General features: G+C 38.5%; 1 protein-coding gene across 6 annotated transcripts in view; it reads left to right on the top strand.

The window, feature by feature from the left end:
• Nucleotides 1-22139, top strand: part of PDLIM5 (PDZ and LIM domain 5) — a 121823-nt gene that overhangs the window by 41855 nt on the left and 57829 nt on the right. The window lies entirely within an intron of this gene.

The following is a 22139-nucleotide window of genomic DNA, read 5'->3' as shown; positions in this document are numbered from 1 at the left end:
TTTTCTTTATTTAAAGATAATTGATCATCATCCTAACAGTGGTTTGGAGGATAAAAACTTGTAAGTGGTTTGGCAAAGTCCATCGAATTAAATGGCAGTTATTGAAAGATATGCTTCCACAGTCTGCAATCTGTCTTGATTTACAGCATTTTAGAAAACTTATTAGATGTTAATTATGTGGCTTGACAAAGACTTTTTCCAGCCTTATGTCACCCATTCTGTTTCCTCTTCCTTTTGAGTTTCAGTTTTGTTTAATTAATCTATTTAAAAGAAGGTCTTATTAATGCTTTTTTCTCCTCCCCCAGGTGACTGGGAACATTTTTTTTGAGCCAAGTCGTACAGCACCATTCTTATTGGCTCACAGAATGATAGATTTAAATAGTTAACCCTTGAGTTAAATGGATGAAAATACTTCTGCTCAGAGTCTGGGAGATGTTTCCACTGTGTGATTTCCACCATGGGGATACCACTAAGCAGCAGTCTCCCTTTGCTAATTGAAATGCCTGCTATAGAAGTTACAGCTTGGTCCAGTCTCATTACTAAAACATAGAGTTTATTGAATCCTGGCATATCTCTGGTATAGCCTGGGTCTGTGTTTTGGGAGTTGTTGCAGGAAGGGAGCAGGATGCTCACATATGGGTTATTGAACCTGAAGTAGCACAAGCAAATAAATTCTTTCAATTCTCCACAGCCTCCCAGGGCTAAATATTATTTTTTGCTAGACTACTGCTATTTTGATTCAATGATGTGAGTGAACATATTGGAGGAGATTTGGCCTCAGCAGCAGTGTTACACCATGATTGGTGTTCATGCTTGCCTTCAGCAGTGCAAAGTTCCTTGATGAGCATTGGTTAAGTTCCATAACATGTCTCTTCACCAGTTACTGACTGTTTTTCATGGCAAATTATCCTTCTCTTAATGAAAGGACTGTGTCTTTCTGAGGTTAATCAATATTAGAATAAAAAGAGATGATGTGATTGCAGATCTGACAAACTTCCATCTCCAGGGTGGTGGTGCTTGTTCCCAGCCCTAAGTGACATGTATTGGAATGGTTGTGTGAGTGCTTTCTTCTGTAAGAGGCTGCAGTTCAGCCCTGCTTGTTATTTCTTGTTTTTCCTGTTGTCCTGTGTTTTGGTCCTTAGCTACCGTGACTAAGGGATTCCCTTTGCTCAATCTGAAGGAAGGAGTATCTTGTGGTGTGGTTCATGCCTAGGGCATCTCCCTGAGTGAAACTTGTAAAGGTGGCATTAAAAGTTTCTTGATGAAAGACAGGCGTTATACCTGCTCATTGTATCTAGTTGTATCTAGTGTCATTTGCTTTTCTGACTCCCAAGGAAACTGGCAGGTCACTTAGAAATGCACTTTCCAGGACCCACTGAGTCACTGCAGCAGGCGAGTGGGTTGGCCCACTTTCTCCTGTCACCATAATTGAATGGGCAGGGTTAATATTAGATATAGGAAAGTAATGGCAGGTGTGTCCCAGTCAGGTAATAACTTGTCTGAGGCTGCTTCTGGTTTGAAAATCAAATTAATCATGAGTTAGCCTGATCCCCTGCTGTTCTCACCCTTCCTACCTAGTGTAGCATCTGACTCACCACTGTTGGCTACCTGACAGCTGAAGACCAAGTCAGGATCAGACTAACAGAGATCAAAGGAATAGCCTTGGTCCTGGCATCTGGGGATGCCACAGATGTCCTGTCTTGTGGCTCTGCTGATTTGCAGTCTCATGGTCTTAGCTGTTTTGAGCTCTGCTGTATCCCAAGAAACCAAAGTGTTCTCTTGGTTCTTCTGCCCATTTAAAATTTTCTTGCCCTGCTGTTCAACAGATCTTCTTTGACTGTTTATTCGCTCTTTGAAGCCTGGAAGAAGATGCTTTTTGGAGTGAAACTGACTCATGCTAACTGGAGATGCTGGCTGCCCATGGGAAGGAAGCTTGAGAGTATAAACAGGGTGGCAAGATAAGCCATTTTAATATAGAGTGTTCTCCATAATTGTATTCTTCTGTTCCTACCTTTTCTCCCAAAATGAAACAGAAAAAAATGAAATATTTTAAGCTGTTACTGTCCGCATGCAAGATTAAGGAGATAGTGTCAATGTGAAGCAAAGCTGGCCTTCAACATATGGGTTGGGGCCATAGAATAGGAAAATCTAAGACATATTTTATTTTGCTATTACTGCCTTTTATTTATCTTTCGTTTTTACATTTCTGAGCTTTTATCTCCTTTCACACAGTCTGCTGATAGTTTGAACTGCAATGCAAGGATGTTGAGGTTAGTTTTGAAAGAGTCCATCAGTTCTTAGATACTGCCCTGGTTTGCTGCTTCTTTAAAAGAACAGAGTGGTTAGATGGTTAGGGGGTGATACTTTGAGGATGTACTCCAGCACCCTAGTGGTCAGGACATGGCAACACTTCACCTTTCAAAAGCTGCAAAGGAAACTTCTTTAGTCTTGGCAAATGCAAAAGAGGAAATTCTTTGTTATCAAATTCCTTATAAATATTTTAACTTGATAGTTAACCTATTGAGGTTTTCACTTGGCTTCCTCTCTTCTTCATCTGCAAAGTAGAAAAAATGAGAAACTAAACAAGGGGCAAGAAGTAGCTTGTCTGGGAGGTTGGAAAGGATATTTAAACTACTGCCTTCAAAACCTTTACTTACAGATTTAAAGCAGTATATTTATGTAGGCAGATATGCATGTACCCCTCGTGGAAAACCAAGTTAGATGTTTTGTAACTTGTAATTGAATGTTGGCGAAATATTTGAAGGGCAAGTAAAAGCTTCCCTTTGTTCTGTAAGGCAATATCACAGCTTGGTTTTTTTAAACATGGAATTGCTGTGTGCCCTGGAAAGGAACTGGAGGTACATCTGACACAATTACAAGTCTGCTTTGCTTAGAGGTTGCTCAAATACAAATGGACAAACTGTGCTTTGCCAGCCCTGTGTGCAGTAGTAGGTGCTTCACATTTAGCATGTGTTGGCAACTATTTTCAGGTGTACGGCTGTAAAATCAATAAGTTCTTTAAACAAGTCTCATTGTTTAGTATAAAAGTTACATATTTTTTTCAGTTCTGAAATAAAATTTGAATGTAGACATGTTATTTTTTTTGCTCATTGTTCATATTATATGACCGAAAAATATGGGGTTTGTTTTTCTTCTGTTCTTTTTATTTTGTAGCTTGTGATTTTAGCTTCTTGATAGATCTCCTCTCTCCTCCATTTTTTTGTTTCTATTCATCCCTCCCTTTCTGAGATCTTGCTCTTTTGCACCCCAATATTTTATTTTCATCTAAAGTCATTCCAGTTTCCCATGAGGACAGATGGAAACCAGATGCTTGCGCTTTGGATATATTTTCAAGTTCAGTAACTTAGCATGGATTTTTATAAATAAATCTCTAAGCTGCTGAACAGTTAAAAGCCACCACCTATTTTTAAAATATTATTTCTGGGGACTGTTTCTCCAGACATTTGCCTTAATGATTCTTTGGGAGTGAGAAGGATAAAAAATTGTGGATTTCTACAGATGAATGAGATCATGATACCTGTGAAACTTCTGGGAAAAGTGTCAGCAATACAGAGATAAAAGTAAAACAGAAAATATGGAAAGTCTGGGGCTTTGCTTCTCCTATAATGACAGAGAATATGTTTACCTCTCTATTTAGTAAAACAGATCTGCACAGGTATAGTTTGATTTGTAGGGGAATTTCTTTCACTCTGTCTATGAATGTACTAATTTAGGACAAAAAGCATTGAGATTACTTGGTTTGAGAAGCCAAAGTAGGGTTCTCCAGGTTCTTTGCTCCTCTGTTGCTATATTGCAGTGCTTTTTTTGGGGGTGAAAATTTTTTTCTGGGCGCAGTAAGCTGGCAGTGAGCAGTTAGTGCAGTTCTGATTCCAGCTCTTCAGTGGAGGAACACAGCTGCTACAAAGCAATACATGAATTTTATTGATGTCATGGGTTTGCTGGGTTTTTTTTCCTAAACCTTTTTAAAGCATAGGGTTCCCCATGTGTCATAGGTGAGGCTGGGGCCTCCTGGGAATTTTTGATGTCTTACAGGACTCAGAGACAAAATTTAGATGAGCCATAGGGCTGAGTTCTGCAGTTGGTAAACTCAGAAGCCATGACATTTGTTTTAGCTGCCTGCCTGAGTATGAATCTTTATCGTACTGTCCTCCCTTATCTTTTTGGTTTATCTTTCAGGAAGCATGAAGTCTAGGCTTTTAGCTTAAGGGCAGCTCCAATTCTCATGATTTAAGATGGGGTAACAAGAAAAAAATGTTAATAGATCATTTGCATTCTATTTTCTAAGATGGGTTTTCAAGTGAACCAATTTGGAAAGGGTTCTCAGCAGTAAGACTAGCTTAGTATGCTTTTTTCCTACTATTTTTTGTTTAATTTACAGGCTTCACTTTAGATGATGGTTAAAACTCATGTTTCAGTTCTGAGTCATAGGTTCCTTGGGTGGGTATTTTGTTTCCCTAAACCATATATGGATGAGCTTGAAGAAAACTATGATAAGAATGCATTCTGAAGTCTTACTTTTCTTCCAAATTTAGTCATCATCATTTCCCTTACATAGGTATTTTGACTTTAGTTTGGTTCTTCAGTGATTTGTTTTTTTAGAAAAACAGAAGCTTCATTGTCCTATGCCAGTTGAACAGAGACAATAATGATTGGCTGAAAGACACCACAGCTTCTGAGTAATTTTTCCAAAATCTGAAAACATATTTTTTTTTCTGTAATTCTTTTTGTAATACTCAATCTTACATAATTTGTTTCAGGGATGTCAAAACTAAGTGCTAGATGATTAAGGAAATAATTTTTTTTTTAATTGAGAGAGTTGAGACAGAAAATTTACAGAACTCAGTTGAGGTAGTATGGTTTGGAATATGTAAGCAAACTGTATATTGGTAGTTCAAATGCTATTCAAAACCTTTGTCAACTTATTCCCCAAGGCTAGCTTGTTTCTTTCAATACTTTTCAGTAATTATACCTGAAAATAAACTAGGTGAAAAACAGTGCCTTCCAATCAGACATTCCCTTCTGTTGTTTAGCCATGTCACTAAGCTTTCAGGTGGCAGCTGCTCCAGGTAGCTCACTCAGTGGAGCCTGCTGAGACTTTAAACAGTGCTGGAGAGCTTTCTGTTATTGATCATGGCCTTTTTGTGCTGTGCATTGCAATGCGGTCAACCAAGTCATCTGAAATCCTCCTGTTTTATCTTGCTCTGAAATTGAGTTATATTGGGTTAAAACATTGTCTAAAGAATTCAGAGGTAATGAATGAGGCCGTTTGTTTTTTTTTTCATCCAAAGACCATTGTATAATCTATGCACTTGTTAGAAGGCAAGGTAGGAACCTTTTGCTCATAATTTAGGAGCTGAACAGATTTAGGTAGATAAGCCACACCTTTGGAAAGCCTGCCCACACACTCAATAAATGGAAGGGTCCAGCTCTTGCTTCCAGCTGAAATTCAGTCTTGTACATAGCACTTTGCTGCTCGTCAGGTAGCAATTACATGAGCCACAAAACATGCTGCCCCTAAGTGAATCCAACAAACTAAAGGCTTGCTTGGAAGCTCAAAGAAGAGTTGCTGGGATGAAAATGGAAGGTTGCAGGGTAAAAAAACAGAGTTCAGTGACTTGTACAAGATGATACCTACCCATCTGCCATCTGCCAGGAAAATGGGTGGGACTGGGGGCGAGTTAAGCAACAGTAATAGCAGCCTTTCTCACATTGTGTACCTTAGAGTTTTACTGGGAATCTTTGGAGCTGCAAAAGATTTGTAAAGGCTGTGCAGTTTTTTGAGATTGCTGCAGTGAGTAGCATGGGAACATAAACACAGTAGTAAATATAGATAGACAATGGCAAGTGCCAATGGCAGATTGCTATTTACTGAACATCAAAGTATTTCCTTCAAATTTAAGTTTAAAGATGTTTTTTCACTTCTAATTTCAGGTACATTCCCCTCTGGCTCTCATATAGTTAACACCACCTCATGAAGTTGAAAATCAAGCAAAGGGAGGTTAAAGAAGAAACATTTAATGTGTTGGTTTTTTTGGTTTTTTTTTTGTTTTCATTTTATTTTTAGTTTGTTTGCCAGCAGGGAAATGCAAAATACCACCTCTGAGTTGCAGCAAGAGCAGCCATTTTACCACTGTTTTTGAGGTTTTGTCTACATAACTATATCATGGTGGGTTAAACCAAGGGCAGCCAGATTAGGGGAATATTTAAAAACATCACCTTCTTTTGTGTGAAAATGAGGAGGCCATCAAGAAAATGTCTCTCACAAGCTGAGAGCCTGTAAGTTCAATTTAGGATAGATTTTCAAATTCCTACCCTCACAGTTCAAGTCCTTGATGGAATAAAGGTTGGTCAGGTTGCTTGTGAGAGTAGCTCAGATGTTATAATCAGCAGAACCTGATAAAGAGTTGGGGAGGAGATAAATTGGGGCATCACTATTTGTAGTGAGTGATTATGTGGAGGTTTGTGCCTGAGAGTCCCTCATGAAAATAGAGGGAAGAAAGTTTTGGATCCTAGAAGTTCCCATCTCTTTGCAATGGATGAAGTGGTAACTAAAGTGTCCTAATTGGTCATCTTGCTTTTTTGCCGTAACCACTGAGAAACATCTGTGCCATTGCTTTATATAAACTGTTGCATAGCACAGATGTCTGACAAGCACAGCAAAAATTAATTTTGAATTTGACTCTTAGTTTGTTTCTTAAAAATACTGCTTGTTTTCAGACAGGGAAGTAAAGTTGGGATTGTTTTCGGGTAATTTTACGGACCCTATAGATGTTTGTTTTAAAGCCCGAAACCATGCCTATCTTTCAGATATGTTGGGAATAGCCTAAAAAGAAATGCTTATTACATTATTATTATTATATAGACTGCATTCTTTAATTCCTCTATTTAAGATCAATATGAAAATACTTGCTTTCCGTAATAGTTCTGCTATAGGGATTAAGCCACTCTGATGTATAATGATGCTTTTAGAAAACAAAGATTAAATTGTTATAAAGCAAAAAAATACAGTGAAGAAACCACGAGTTTTAAAAGTGGCTTTACACAAGCAGATCATTAGAAAGGTAATAACTTTGGCTTGATGTTTAGGTGTACAGTAGTTTAGAAGCCTATTTTCACTCTGTTATAAAATTAAAGTAAATCAAATCTGTGTTCTGGTTTAGATCTGACACAATTGATTTCAGCCTGTGAAGACAGGAACAGTGGAAGTTTATTCACATATGTTTTTCCTGAAATGGCGTAATTCAGTAGGAAGTATCTGGAAATTAGATAATCTTACTTGATCTTGGCATGTGCTAGATGGACAGTGTGCCTCAGTATGCAAGGTGAGGACGGCTTGCAGTGTTCTGCCTAATAGATGAAAGGTATGATAATGACAAATGACTGCTTGTGATTTAGAATAACTTTCTGAAATACCAATAGCTTTCTGCTGTCTTACAGAATTAAAAAGAAAAAAACTGAGTTGAGGAGTATCTTTGTGGACAGGAGGGAATTGCTTAATGAACTCCATATTGTTCAGTTCATATGTTCTTGCTGTTAGCAAGAAGTAACATTTGCAAGCTGAAATTTAATACAGAAAACATCTAGGCTGAGTGAGGTCGTGACTAGTGTTACTACGAATCTGACTGTTATTTAATATCAGTTTCCATCTTGAAAACCCCTTTAAGTTAGTTTTGCTTGAAGTTGCTTTATATTCTGCATGTTGCAAAGCCTTCTCATTGCTTTTGAAGGGTGGAAGCACAATGTGATACATGTGCTCAAACACCCCTACATTAAAGAGATCTTTAGTAACATAGCTGCTTCTAAGGAGCAGATTGAATATATTTCCCAAATATTAAATATCTGTATTTTAGGAATGTAGGAACACAGCTAAGCTAACCTTCATTATGGAAATCCAAAAAACTCTATTGAAAATCACAGGAGTTAATTTTGCTGACTATCAATATCTCTGTGATGTACAATAAAGCTTCTGTTCAAGAAGTGCCTATCTCCTATATGAGGGGAAAAGAGTCTCCACTGAGAGTGGAATGTTAAGTCAACCTTTCTGTGGTAATTATATGCCAGGTGCTTTGGATTATGCCACTGTGGTCAAGAGCTGTTGTAGCTGTATAAGTGCAATCCAGGCACTTTTTACTTTTCAGTATCTCTTCAGACAGGAGATGCTGAAAGGCTTGTTGACTTCTGGGGGTGGAGAGGAAGGGACATTGGTTTGGGGTTCAGTTTGGGTTTGTTTTAGAAAAGGGCAGAAATGGAGCTATGGAATAGTTCAGGTTTTGAAGACTAATAGGAAAGCAATGTTGTTAGCTCTTAGTGTGATTTCCTGGCTAAGTCCTGCTTTTTAGTTTTTCTGAGGAAAAGGTTCATAGCTGTGTTTCAGGAAGCTCTTTCAGTTACTGCTTTCCTCCCATTTTTAAATAATCCCCGGGGGAGTGTAGGTTTATTATTTTACTTTAATGAGTTACAGAAAGCCATCAGAAAAGTGATATTCTTAGGTTTTTGTTATATTTTGTTTCATTTGAAGTGATTTTAATGAAGTACTATTCTCCAGGAGTCCTTTGATGCAATTCTGGCTTTCATTTCCTTATTTTCTAATGGACTTCCGTGGTATTAATGGTGACAGTCACCAGTATCCCATAAGCACTGCAGCATAATGTAGAAAAACATTTTTTTGTTTCTATAGTAATATTACCTGCTGTATGCAGCAGCTGATTACAGCTATTTTAAAATGCTATATTACTTGCAAAATGTTTTCCATTACTAATTGATGTCATTACTGATTGTAACCTGTATATCAGGTGGGTTTTCATTTGTCAGAACTGATGTTGTGGTTAAGCACAGGTTTTAAATTTTTAGTTCCCTTTCTGTTTTTGCAGCAGACTTGGCTGGGCTTTAATGTTTGATTTCCTAAAACTAGACATTTTCTCTTAAGCAGATAACCTTTATCTGCCTTTTATATAGTCAGATCTGATCTTATTTGACAGCCATCAAGGCTTTGAGGGCTTCAGTTTCAGTAGAAGATACTAAGAAAAATAAAGTCTCATGATGATAAATCAGGGATGACTATTACCAGCCATTTTTGCTTAGTTCCTTGTGAAATAAAGTTTGTATTCTTCTCTCAAATATTCTCTTGTTAAGAGCTCTGTAGGCAAACACTGCTTGTTGCACTTCTTTTTAGATTTTCTTAATGATGTAGATCTGCATTCAACTGTTAAGTATTATTTTGGTTTTGGAGTGCACATAAATTTCAGTTCCCAAAGTGAAGTTTTCTACAACAAAATAAAACTAGAGGAAAGGTGTGCACCTGAGTGTTCTGATGAAACACTGTAGGGTTCCACAGCCCAGTAAAATAGACCTGAGATTTTCATCTTCTAATGGTGCAGTTAGTTCAGTATTAGAAGTGAAATCCAGCTTTGCCTGGTGTTTGAGTAACAAAGAGCTACATATAAATTGGTGTGTTTTGCTTTTTTTACATCCCCACTGCCTCCCATTTTCCAGAGGGGTGTGTTTTGACCTGTCACTGAATGGGATGTGTTTCAGTGGACGTATTCTGGACTGGAGACTCGGCCTGAAAAATAACAGGAGAATTAAAAACCGTAGGGATTGCTTTGTGTATTGTATTGGTGAACCTGTTAGTCTGGTATCCAGACCCGCTGTGGCTGCTTTCCGATGATTCAGCGTGAGAGGGGGGGAGTGAGAACTAAACCATGCATTGTAACGCCTGCCTGGTGAGAACCTGGGTGCTTACACAAGACATGTGGGTTTGATTATCATAAACACTTGTAACTAATAATTAAACTGGGGTCTTATAGGCGTTGTTTCATGTGTCTATCAACATAACTCTCATCCCAAACAGGCTAACAACATCAAGATGTTTTTGCTGTATATAGATAAAAAACCATTTTCTCACACTGATTTTTTTTTTTCCAATTGCACTTACATTGTGCACCAAAGTTGGAGGAATCCCCACTTTTACCTAATCCACAGTGAGTTGTTCAGGCAGAAAGTAGTTATTTCTGTGCACCCTCTCTGCTTTTGGCAGGGTCTGCACCAGATACAAGCCTTCGTCATTTTTGTGGTTTGAAACCTGAGACAGGAAGTCTTCAGGATCCATCTGACACTTCAGTTTAGTCACACCTGAATCCTTATTCCCACCATGGGAAAAAAAAAAGTCCTTTTCAGTTGCTCATATACATACTCTTTCATTCATGGAGATGCAGCAATTTCTGGCCTTGAAAGGACTTTGGCTCCCTGCTGGGGCAGAGGCCCAGAGGACATGCTTTCCTCCTGACCTCATGGTGCTGCTGATAGAGTCCTGTGTTGGAGCCTCTGCCCAAAAAGCTCTCAGAAAGAAAAGTTTTTCTTCCTTCCTGTGATGAGTAAGGAGGTTTTAGAGACCCTGTCTCGACTTCATAAAATTGTGAACTGCCCTTTTAACCTGAAGCATTTGTTTGATGTTTGTGCCACAATGCTCCTCTGTATGCCATGTGACCTGACACCACTGGCTGCTGCTAGAGATGTCAGATTCTTGCTCTCCCCAGCCCCAGGGCAACTAATCAATACAAGGAAAGTGTTCCTGCCAGCTTCAGGGAGCTCTGAGAAGTGGGAATTGGGATGTTAAGAAAAGCAGGGAAGCAATTGTCAGTAAGAATATTATGTTATAAAGAATTAGGGATCTTTCAAGTAACAACCGTGTAGCTTTTAGCAGAAGTGGCACATCTGCAGCACAGAGATGTTAGAGTTGGATCATTGCACTGAATGAGATCTCTTCTGTAAGGTTAAGAGATGACAAAAACTTGCCTTTGCTTCTGGTCCCTGGGAATTTACCAACAAAACATGTAGCAGAAAATTTATAGAGATGCAATGAAAAAAAAAGTTACTGAAATATCTCAAGAACACTTTCAGTAATAATTTGTCCGCTTAAAAATCTGGGCAGCTTTCCTCACTTGCTTAAGTTCTCAAAATGGAACACAGATACAGTGAGAGACCTGTGAGCACTTGAACCAGAACTGAACCTGGATTGATTTATTTGCTTGCTTTTACTTAGTGGCATCTGCTTATCTTATAAATAGAGTAATTTTTTGTTGTTCTTGCATATTTTCTCGGTTTAGGCTTACTCACTCTTGATGCTAACAGGGTTTGGTCCCTACTGTGTAAGACGTTGGTGCATGTTAAGCTTTAGCTTTTTGCCAGCATTCCTGTGGCTGTTTTAGCTGAGCAGAGTTTGTCTGTTAACAAGAAATCTGCAAATCATTTCAATCTCTCTTACATTTAAATTTACAACAGATTTACATGCTTTCATATTTTGGAATCTTTGATATTCTTCTTAATGCCTTAAACGTCTAAGTTTATGATGTCTGCTAAGTATTTTCTCTCACGATTTTGGCAAACCTCAGTTTCCTCACATTTCTAACTCTTGCCAAGATACAATTTGAATATTACTTGGAAAACCCCGACAAAACAAACAACAAAACCCCATGAAAATTTTATGTCATTTTTATGTGAGTGTGACTGAGGACAAAATCTTCCAAAATAAAATAAATGTGCAGTGTGAGAGGTTGTAAGCCATTGTCTGAGAGCACAAACTTTATAGAAAATCTATGTCAGCAGCTAAGACTGGTTTGAAGCTGACATTTGATTTTGCTTTCTGTTTGGAATAAAGTCTTCACCGAACAGTTAAATGAGTTTTCTGAATGGCATTTATTTTGAGAGGGGTTGCTTCTTTGGCCTAGTCTGTTGTAACTGTTTAACCTATGACTGATTCCTGCTCTGTAAGAGAGACCACCTTGGCAAAAGGGAATGGATTATAGAAGTAATGTGAGTTTCATTGTAGGGGTGAAGGACTTTAACGCTCAATGTCTTTTGGAGGGAAAATTACCAAACCTAGGGTAGACAAATCTTATTGACTGTATAGTACTCTTTTTAGCTCCTAAGCTTCTATGCCAAAATGGAATGTAGTATATACATTCTTAAAATGTATTACAGAGTATAGGAAGCCAAAGTTTTAATGAGGACAGTGACTTCAGAGGTAACTAATGCTGCTCGATTGCTAACAGATTATTTTTCCTTTACATACAAAGCCCCTCCACATGAGCAGACTAGAAGTCTCAGTGACACGTGGAGTCACTAAAATACACGTACTGGGCTAAATATAATGTATAACAGGTTTTGCAAGTACAAAAAAGTGTAATATTTTCCATTCATGACCTCTCAAGTACTGAAATTTTTAAGTGTGTTTGCTGTCAATACTGATCTTGGAGACAATTGACCAAAATATTTGCCAGTTATCTCCTTGCCAAGTCTTGGAAGGAAGGTCATGACTGGACAAGTCAGTCATTTTCCACATAATCTTCTCAACTCATAAGTGACTGCTCCATTAACCTGATAATTAAGTGCATGTTGGACTAATATTTTCATGTTGCATCTCTTGGAGCTGCCTATAAAGGAGCAATATTGAATAACTTAATTATGTAGAGAGTATGGTTATGGGATTCTTGTATCTTTTGCACTTGGCTGAAGGGAGCTGTCCTGGAGAAGAAAGCTCCTAGTGCAATTTGAGCAAGTTGGAGCAAGGGCAGATTGAAGTTTCTCATGTGGCAGGGCTGCCGCACTCAAGGCAGCACAGTACTGTGGAACTTGGGATAAAATCAAGTTTCAGCACAACTCAGGTAAACAACAACAACTAAGTAAAAAAGAAGAAAAATCAATATTAAATCTCAGTTGCCATATAGAGGGTATTTTGGCAGGAAATGGAACTAGGGAGAAGAGAATTACATGTCTCATGTAAGTGGCACTTCCTAGCCACTTTTGTGAAAAGCTGTTAGCTTGGGGTTTATTTAGGATCCAGATAAATTTCAGAATATCTTATGTTAATAAAATCTGAGTCACTTTATTTATTTTAGTCAGAAAGAAATTATCCTTACTTACATGAGCCACTAAAGCTAACTATTTTTGTGATACACCACGTAGTTGTTGCTTAGAAATCCTATGGTATGCAACATGTAGCAGTGAGTGAAGGTAACATGCCAGTGCTGAAATTAATACTATCTCAATTCTGTGTTATTGTTGATAATTTTAAAGCTGGTGAGTGGTGTGGGGGAAAGGTTGGGGAAATCATGAACTTGTTCAGTGGTTTAATGGGGTAGATTTTTCTAGGTGAGAAGGATAGATTTATAACTTACATGTCTGTTTCTTTTTATACTAGAAAGGACAAATGTATTTTTGGATAAAATGCAATTATAAAGTTTCAAATTCCTCTTGGTGTGTAGGAAACAAAGGTTCTTTCTTTAATGAGAAGGACTTAATCTGCTATAAAAGATAATGGAGCTTGAGGCATTTATCAGCCTTCATGGAGAAACATAATACCTTGCAGGGCTGGACCTGAGCTGTTTCTGCTATCAACAAGTAATTAGCAGACAGAGCACATTGTTGATCAAGATCTGACTAAAGGACACTATAAAACTATTCCTTCTGCTTGCCTTTTCTTTGCAGAAGAGATATGAAAAAGGTTGTAAATTGTTTGTGGCTTTTTCTGAGGATGTACTCTTAAGTCAAATTTTTATTTAAAAATTAAATCTTTCATTTTGATAATTATTTTGATTATTATAGTTTTCTTGGCTGAGGTGGGTTTCTTTTTTGCCTCCCATACATTACCACTAGAGAATGACTCTTTGTTAATAATAGCTGCACACTGTGGGTGAGGCCAAAAGGAAGTATGAGGGCAAGCTGAAGTATTATAAACATTAGATACTTATTCTTGACTGCCCTCTTCATTGTATAATTCTCCCCAATGATTTTATTAATGAAAAATGTGAAGAATTAATTCGATTGTTCTCATGATGCACCATGTTCCTGCTGTTTGGTTTTGTATTTTTTTAAACTCCATGGAAAACTTGTCTCATGATTAGTCACTGAATTAAATTACCTCTTGACATTTTCAGCATTTTTTCCTGCCTGTCTGTCAGTCTGAGTGGGGTTTGTTAGTTTGTGATGCTTTTGTTTGTTTGCTTTAAGTTGCTCTTCCTAAAGCGGATCTGTCAGACATAGCTGCTACATGTGTAGGTAAGTGAAAAAGGAAGTAAGAGATAGAGAGCATGTCATTAATGGTCTAATGCTATTCCCTGTCTTAGGTCACTGTAGATTGCTAATGGTCAGGCAGGGAGGCAAAAGGGAAAACTGCTAGAAATTGGCAGGAACTGGCAAAAATGGGCAGGACCCAAGTGATCAGATTTCTGTGATGGTAGATATGAAAGTCTTTCAACATGGGGTTAGAGAGCTCTTGTAGTCAGTGTAATCAGTCATTTCAAACTCTCTGTGCTCCTTGGACTGGTTGAGCCTGTAAGAAGGGCTTAGGTAGGCAAGAACCAACCCTGGTGAGAACTCTCCAAAAATGAGGCTTTGTGCATGTGGCTGCTGAGTGAAGATGACTATGGGATGTCACTTATGGAGACTAGAGGATGGCTGGCACTATTTCATTGGTTTCCAAACCATGGTAAGCCAAGCTTTGTGTAAACAGTCCTTTTCAGGACTGTGTAGAAATATTTCCTCATTTTTGCAAAAGACTGCAGAAATCTTAAGTCCTTCACAAGTCAGTGATTTATTTTTCTCCTTGTTTGTGGATGTTTCCTCTTGAAGACAGCAGTTGAGCCAAGAAAAGTTGTATTGGTCAACTGGTCTGCTTAACAGAAATGTGTTATTAAGAGATGGCTGCACATTTGAGCTTTTCATCTTTTTCCAAAGAGATCACTCAAGATCACTTTCCATGCCTAAAAATTATTGTAGGAAGCAGCTGAGACCCATAACTTTTTTTTCCCCATTAAGAAATGCCCTTAGATAGTAGAATGTGAAATTGCACTTCTCCCTATGGCTTGCCAAGACAATATCTTTTAGTAAAGCAGCATCGATATAAAAACAATTAGCATGATCAAATTAGCCTCCAACTGTTTGTAACTAATATTTTCTGCAGTCAGTGAGCCAATGTTTTCAAAGCTCTTATACTTCAGGTAAATAATTAAAATGTTCTCTTTATAACTGCTCTCAAATAGCAAATTTATTTTGTTAACATTGAAACAGTGTGTAGGTTCTTCCATGTGACTGGTGGGCATTTGCCATTCATGGTCTCAAGTAAAACCCTTCTACTCATTTCTCATTTACAATACCTTTCTGAAAGTCAGGGACTCAATAGCTAGCATGTAAATTGTGATGCCATTGACCTTACATATTTATTTTAAATATGAATCTGTAATTATTTAGTGAAAGACTTAAAAAACAATCTGAAGTTGGCCACAGTTTATCTTCACTTCTTAAAATAACACACATACCTCAGTGGTATGATCATCTTTGGAGACATTTTAATTCTATTGGCACACTTTGAAATAGCCAGCTGAGACATCACAGGCAGACATCAGTTTTGAAGTCTTTCAGATACCATCTAAATGCCAAGCTTTTGAGTAGCAAAATAATGCATTTATATATAGATTAAACACACAGTAATCAGAAGTACCTTGCAACATATGTCAGTAACTGTGAACAGCTGCATCAGAGCAATACAGCTGTTAGAACTCCTTCATGCCCCAGATTACATGTATTTGGTCCAAATTACTCATGGGTATATCTTTATGCTTTTGGGGGAATATAGAGAATCATTTGGGATGCACTCATTTGCTGAAATCAGTCCTTGATTATATTTTATTAAGAGAGTACATGGTATAAAGAGGCTCATAGATATGTGTGAAAATCATCTAACATCATTCTTGCACAGCAAGCAAACACCACCATAATCAAGTTGCTTGGTGCTTGTGTGTCTAATATGCTGCAGTGCTGCTGCCTCCCTTTAGGCTTTAGCTGGATCTGCAAAACACATAGTGCTGCTACAGAAATACCTTATCATAGACTGTCTGGGCTTGGAAAGGATCTTAAAGATCTGGCTCCAAGCTCCCTCCCCTGGGCACCTAGACCAGGTTACTTGGAGTCCTATCCAACCTGGACTTGACCACTTCAAAGGGTGAGGCATCCACAACTTCTCTGGGCAACCTGTTCCAGTGCCTCACCACCTGCACAGTAAAGAATTTTTCATCATATCCAGTCTGAAACTAGTCTCTTTCAGTTTAAGGGCATTAACTTTCTAAACAGTTCCTCAGAATTTTCTAGTAGGCTTCCTTCAGATATTGAAAGACTGCAGTAAGGTCACTCTGGAGCCTTCTCTTCTCCAGGTTGAATAACCCAATTGTCTGAGCCTTCCCTCATAGGAAAGGTGCTCCATTCCTCTGATCATCTTGGTGACCTCCTCTGGACCCGATCTATCAGGCCCATGTCCTTCCTGTGCTGGGACCCCAGAGCTGATGCAGCCCTGCAGGTGGGGTCTCACCTGAGCAGAGCAGAGGGGCAGAATCCCCTCCCTTCCCTCCTGCCCACACTTTGGATGCAGCCCTGGACACGTTTGGCTATCTGGGCTGTGAATGTCCACTGCCAGGTCATATCCAGCCTAACATGGGAGCAAACCAGTTACAAAATGGAGACAAGAATGCCAGGAGTACTCTAGCTTCTGCTTTCATCCCAGTGTGCAGTTATAAAAACAATTTGTAGTAACAGCTAATGTTATTCCATGCCTGTTGCTGAAACATGTTTTGCACCAGTGAGTGTTTATGGACTGGAATATGAAGTTGAAGAAATTCTTTCTCTGTGATGGAAACCAGTCTTGTCATTGTTGTTGTCATCATGCTGCCTTGTGTCTTGTTTTTCCCTTGGGGTTTTTATTAGAGGAAATTTTCAGCAGCCTCTGACTCAGCTGCAGAAAGTTATGTCCTACAAAGGAGGCCAAGAGCAAAGCTGTCAAGGTCTCAAGCTAGTAAATACAATGGAAGCCTGTATTGGTGTGGGGAGCTTTGCTTTGGAAGTCTGGTGTGCTTTGTGTGCACTGTAATTTCCTAAGGAATGCGACAACATAGTCTGGTTTTCACTGTGCTACTAATTTACAAAGACCCTGATTAAAAGCTTCCTGAGAATTGCATAACTGTACTGTTTGTAGTGCTTTGGGACACAGATCTTTTATTTTCTTCTCTATACTAGTTATGTAAGGATAAGTGTTTTTAGAAAGATCTCAGAAACTCGATAAAACAATGACTCTCTGCAAATGTTAGGCAAAGCTTTCTTGCTGCTGCTTAAGCGTCCATTACTAGGGTTAAGTCAAATGTCCATTGAATTCAACAGTTTAATGAGACTTCCAGAAAGATAGTGAGCCTGAAGAAATTTGACCCAGGTCCAAAAGTTTCGTGATCAAAAAGTTTTTAAAGTCCTGTTGGTTGACTTGCCAGAACCTGAAGTAGCCTTGGGATTTTGCAGTTGCTCCGCAGTAATGCGTCAGCAGTGGGGCTTCCTGTACTCCTGGCAAGTCCAGATAAATGGAAAACCTTGCATTTTGGAAAGATTAAACATGTCTTAAAATATTACTCTCCTTACCTTTGAATAGCATGTGAATGTATTTGAGAGAGACAGTTTTGTCCCCTTTTTCAGAAAATGGGGATAGTGAGGGTGTATTTGGTGTTATCTGGAGTGTGGGGCATGCTTGATGGCATTTATTTAAAATATTCTGAAAATTGACCTAACACTGGGATAACAGGAACAACATGAAGTATGGGAAAGGAGGGATTTTTCACTGTTTTCTCTACTATGGGTTCTTTGTGGGTCAAAATCTGATAAAGTATGGGTAGCTGATGTTACCTAAAGATGCCCAAGTTCATTTTATCTCAGTCAACTGTGTAATCTCTGTCCTTTTTTCCTTCGTAAACATTCATCTCATTATTTGGGTGCCATGAATGATGTTACTTGTCTCTATTTACACTTTTGTTTTCCAAATGCAGACTATGCCCCACACCTGTTGCTTTCCTTTGAAAAACACATCTCTCCAACATGCATGGTTTATGATACTAACTTGCAAGCATTCTTTAATTATAAAAGGATATGTGGTGATCTGTCAAGGGACAGTTGTCTCTAAATGGATTAAAAGAAGCTTACATGGTTTAAATATGGGCTATGTCCTTCATATGCTGAAAATAATTCAAGTTAGCTTGAACTGGCTACATAGTGTATTTAGTACCTATGCAGGTAACTGGTTATTTTTTTAAGCTCAGATAGTTAATTTTGCACCTCTGTCTATGTGGGATGTAAAGAACAGGAAAAAAACCCTTAGACAAGTAAGTGAACTGACAAGTGTTGTTAGATAAACTGTTCCCAAGCTTCAGCCCACAGGAAAAAATGAGACGCTGGTTAAATAAAACCTGTCCTCTGCCATGCAAGTTCTCAGCTGTTGAGAATCAAAATTTTAGTGTCCTGACTCATCAACTCTTCCCACCTTCCTCTAGTAAACAGTAAAATGGGAATAAATTAATGATTGTCTGTTTGGAAAATAAATGCCTTCCTGAAAGATAGAGATAGCATCATGAAAGCATAACAGTGTAAGAAAGATGGGGTGTTTGGTAATGCTGGGAAAAGAGGGCAGGTTTTCAGGTATGAAGTAGTTTCTAGAGGTCTGAAAAACTACTAGAGACAAATTGAAAAACACCACTGTGAGTTAAACTAGAAATGTATCTGTTACACCACCTCATATAAAAGTGGTAGCTGCAGAGTTGAGTGTCCAAGTAAGTGCTGACTTTCACAGCTGCACTGTTTTAAGGGCTTTTTTCCACACATTTTTTTTTTAATAATTACTGCCTTTGAAAAATTCCAGGATATTGTCAGTAGAAAGTCATGTCTGTGGCACAAAACCCTATGAGGTAATAAAAACACATACTGTGCCTGTCAAATATTACTCACTTACTTCGGCTATGAGGCAAGACGAAAGTAATGTTTGCAGCATTGTGATAATCTCAACAGGCTTTGTGACCATCAGATGTTTTCCATCAGTGATTAGTTGCCCACAAAAGCAATTTTATTGCTTCATGTGCTGTAAGTGTGCTGTGACTGTTACCCTCTAAGTATTTTGAGCTGAGAAGGATGAAAGGTTTTGTTTTTTTCCAAAGACTAGATGGTGGGAAAGGAAAACTTCATAGTTAGCTCGAGTCAGATGGGCTTATTAATTTTTCTCTTCTTTCATAGTTGTTGCAAACAGCAGAAGAATTATAGGACTTCGCTTTATGCACCTGCACTTAATAATTGGTTCTTTGACCAATTTATTGATTACAGGAATGAACTGTTCAAGGTCTCTGCTGCTTTCCAATCTTTCTTGCTTAGCTTTTGCAGACAACAAAATAATTTCCAGCTGCAGCCCATAGTGTGACAGTTGATCTTTGACTTCTTTCCCTTGAAGTGTGGTGAGACCCGTTGGCCAGGTTAACTTGAGGTCTTGTTGCAAACAGTTGAAAGAAAAGGAAAATATAAGGAAACCACCAAACTGAAGTTGTTAGATTTCTAGAACTATCCTAGACAGCCATGTTGAGACATAAATAGCTTTTCTTAGCATGTTAGACCTGTAATACATGCTGCTAAGCCAGTGACCTTAAATATATAATCATATAAACAATAGACGGAAATGATAAAGTGCAAGAAAAGCAAGGGTCTGTAGTGGAGAAGTTAACAGCTTCAGGCAAGTGCATACTCATTAAATTGATACAGTAATAATTCTGGCATGTGGGGTTTATAGTGCTTCAGCTCTGCTCTCCACAGCCAGTGCCATCTGTGGTGGTTTTCCCTTTGGGGACGGCCTGTGGGAGCCCCCCAAACATCTGCTGCAATGAGGACTTGTTCAGGTATGTGCTGGCTGCAGAGTCCCTGTGGTGATAAGGCCCCTGGCAGCCTTTGTAGCACCTTTGCCAATCAGGTCCTGTGCTTGTGCACTTCGAGCATGAATATTCATCCCTTGCTGATGGGGTGACACGGGAGGGAGGACAGAGGCAGGTGTCTGAGAGGCTGAGTGGGAAAGAAAATTAGCTGGTTTGCTGGTGCATCCCACTGAGAAGTCAGACAAAAGCTTAATGATATTCCTGACCTTAATGGGAAATAACTGAACCCATCGTGAGTCCTATTAAAACCAACACGAGTTTATCCTTTTAAATAGATTTATCATCATGTTTTTTTACTGGTGACTACTGCCATGTCCCTGGCTTTTCTGGCAGGTTCCCATGCTCAGTAATTTTCCCGACAGCCATACAGTTGTGCTGGGCTCTCCACATGTTCCTATATTGTAGTTGGGATGATGGCACAGCTTGAAACACCACAGATGGAAGTTCAGAAGCTGAAATATTAGGTTGCTCATGTTGTGCCTTGTATCACCTGAAGTCAGTGAGAAACAGGAGGTGTTAGGGCAGCTGGGATTTTGCCAGACTTTGGGATAGTACTTTTGGAGTCTAGGTCACCACTTCCCATGCTGTTGACCTAGTGAAGGACAGGGCTCTTCTTTGCTGTTTCTGTCTGACACCTCAGAAACAGTTTTCATCCCATTTGGCTACTGGCCTTCTCAGACTTCCTGGAAGTAATGAATTGGGTGAACTGCTTTGTAGAGGAGAGGTGTGTTTAGCTCCCAGAATAAGTAAAATATAATCTAATGGTTCTCTAAATTGCCAGATTTTTCATTTGAGAAAAAATATTCATTCCCACACAGGCTAAAGGGAAAAAAATAAAAATACCAAATAAGGATATGTTGGGGATTGGGAGCTGCTTGTGGTGAATTTCCAGTTAAAATAGATATGACTACACTTTCGAGTTTATTTGGGCTATGTTTTAAACAAAGGAGGTAATTTAAACATTAGTCACCATATTGTGGAAAGCACTGGAAAAACTAATTCAGTGCTTAGTTTTGAATCTTTTAAATTATTACTTAGATTTGATGACAGACTGAAGTGAATGTGAAGCTGAGCCCTTTCTGGTTTTTTTAAGGGTTTTGAGGAACTGACTAGATCTGAGTTATTTAGACCTATGCTTTTCTTTAAGATGTCTGTTTTTAAAAGGTAGCTTGCTATGTTAAAATTACTATCTAATAAGCACTGATAAAGAAAATAAAATGCGTAAATTATAGTTTATTAGAAAAACAGATATAATTGTTTTATCTTGTTATTTGCACTTCGCTGTTATGTCAATACTATTACTTAGCAAGACAGCTTTAGGTAGGCTTAAAAAAAAGAAAAAAATAGCTATAGCAAGGCATAACTGATAGAAAGTATCTCGATTATTTAGACGTGCTGAGCTACCACTTGTATCTAGGCTGCTTTATGACTTTTCTAGGACAACTGGCAGCAATCGGCCATACTTGGTACTGGGGATGCTTTACCTGTTCAGGCTTTAATCAGGGGAGTCATGGGCAGGTGTGTACAGATGTGCCCTCCTAGTTCAGGGCTGACCATAACATAGGAATTCCCGGTTGCTAAACTTTCTGCCTTCATGGAAGAAAAAAATATGTTTTTAAAAGCCTCTGACAGAAGGTAAGTGAGATAAATTCTGTGGTATTTTCTCCTTGGCTTTTTGTTTGGTTTTTGGTTTTGCTGTAATAGGATAAAATATTATCTGCCTGCACTTAAATTTTCTTTACAAATGTATTGGTAGGGTTGCCACAGACCACAGGAATGAGACTATGAGGAGTAGTTGTCTTTGGGAGGTCTTAAGACAACTAAACCTTTGTGGGTAGGAATACCAAAGCAGAGGGCAGCTTTTTTCTTTCCTAAAATATCAGCACTGTTTATTTTAACACATAAGGATTAAATCACAAACCTTATTTAAATTTAAGAGGAGAGACCTAAATTTGATTTGGCCAACTATCAAGCAGCCAGTAAAGCAAGAACATAATTTTTCTTTCTTTTACCTGACCTAGTGCTTCATTGTACCCTGGTGTCCTGGGGTGGGGGCACACTGTGAAGATGTGAAGGTATTCTATAGTATATACCAAATGTAAAAGGCTGACACACACATTCTATTAATTTACCCCCTTTTAAACTTACTGAAAGTGTAGCATCTGTTGAGAGTGACTCACAAACTAGCTCTGTTCTAGTGCCCAACAACCCTCTGGGTGCAGCACTGACATTTCCGTTGTTTGATTGTAATTAACACTATTTGTCATAATTTGATATGTTCAACTAAATGTAAGCTAGCATAATAAACTAGAACAAAGGGAATGACTGATGAAATAAAATGTTGACAGC

Source organism: Sturnus vulgaris, chromosome 4 (genome assembly GCF_052056855.1).
Source record: "Sturnus vulgaris isolate bStuVul1 chromosome 4, bStuVul1.hap1, whole genome shotgun sequence".
In the NCBI taxonomy this organism is placed as follows: domain Eukaryota; kingdom Metazoa; phylum Chordata; class Aves; order Passeriformes; family Sturnidae; genus Sturnus; species Sturnus vulgaris.
Note: the sequence above shows the minus strand (reverse complement) of the source record. Positions and strands in the feature narration are given on the sequence as shown.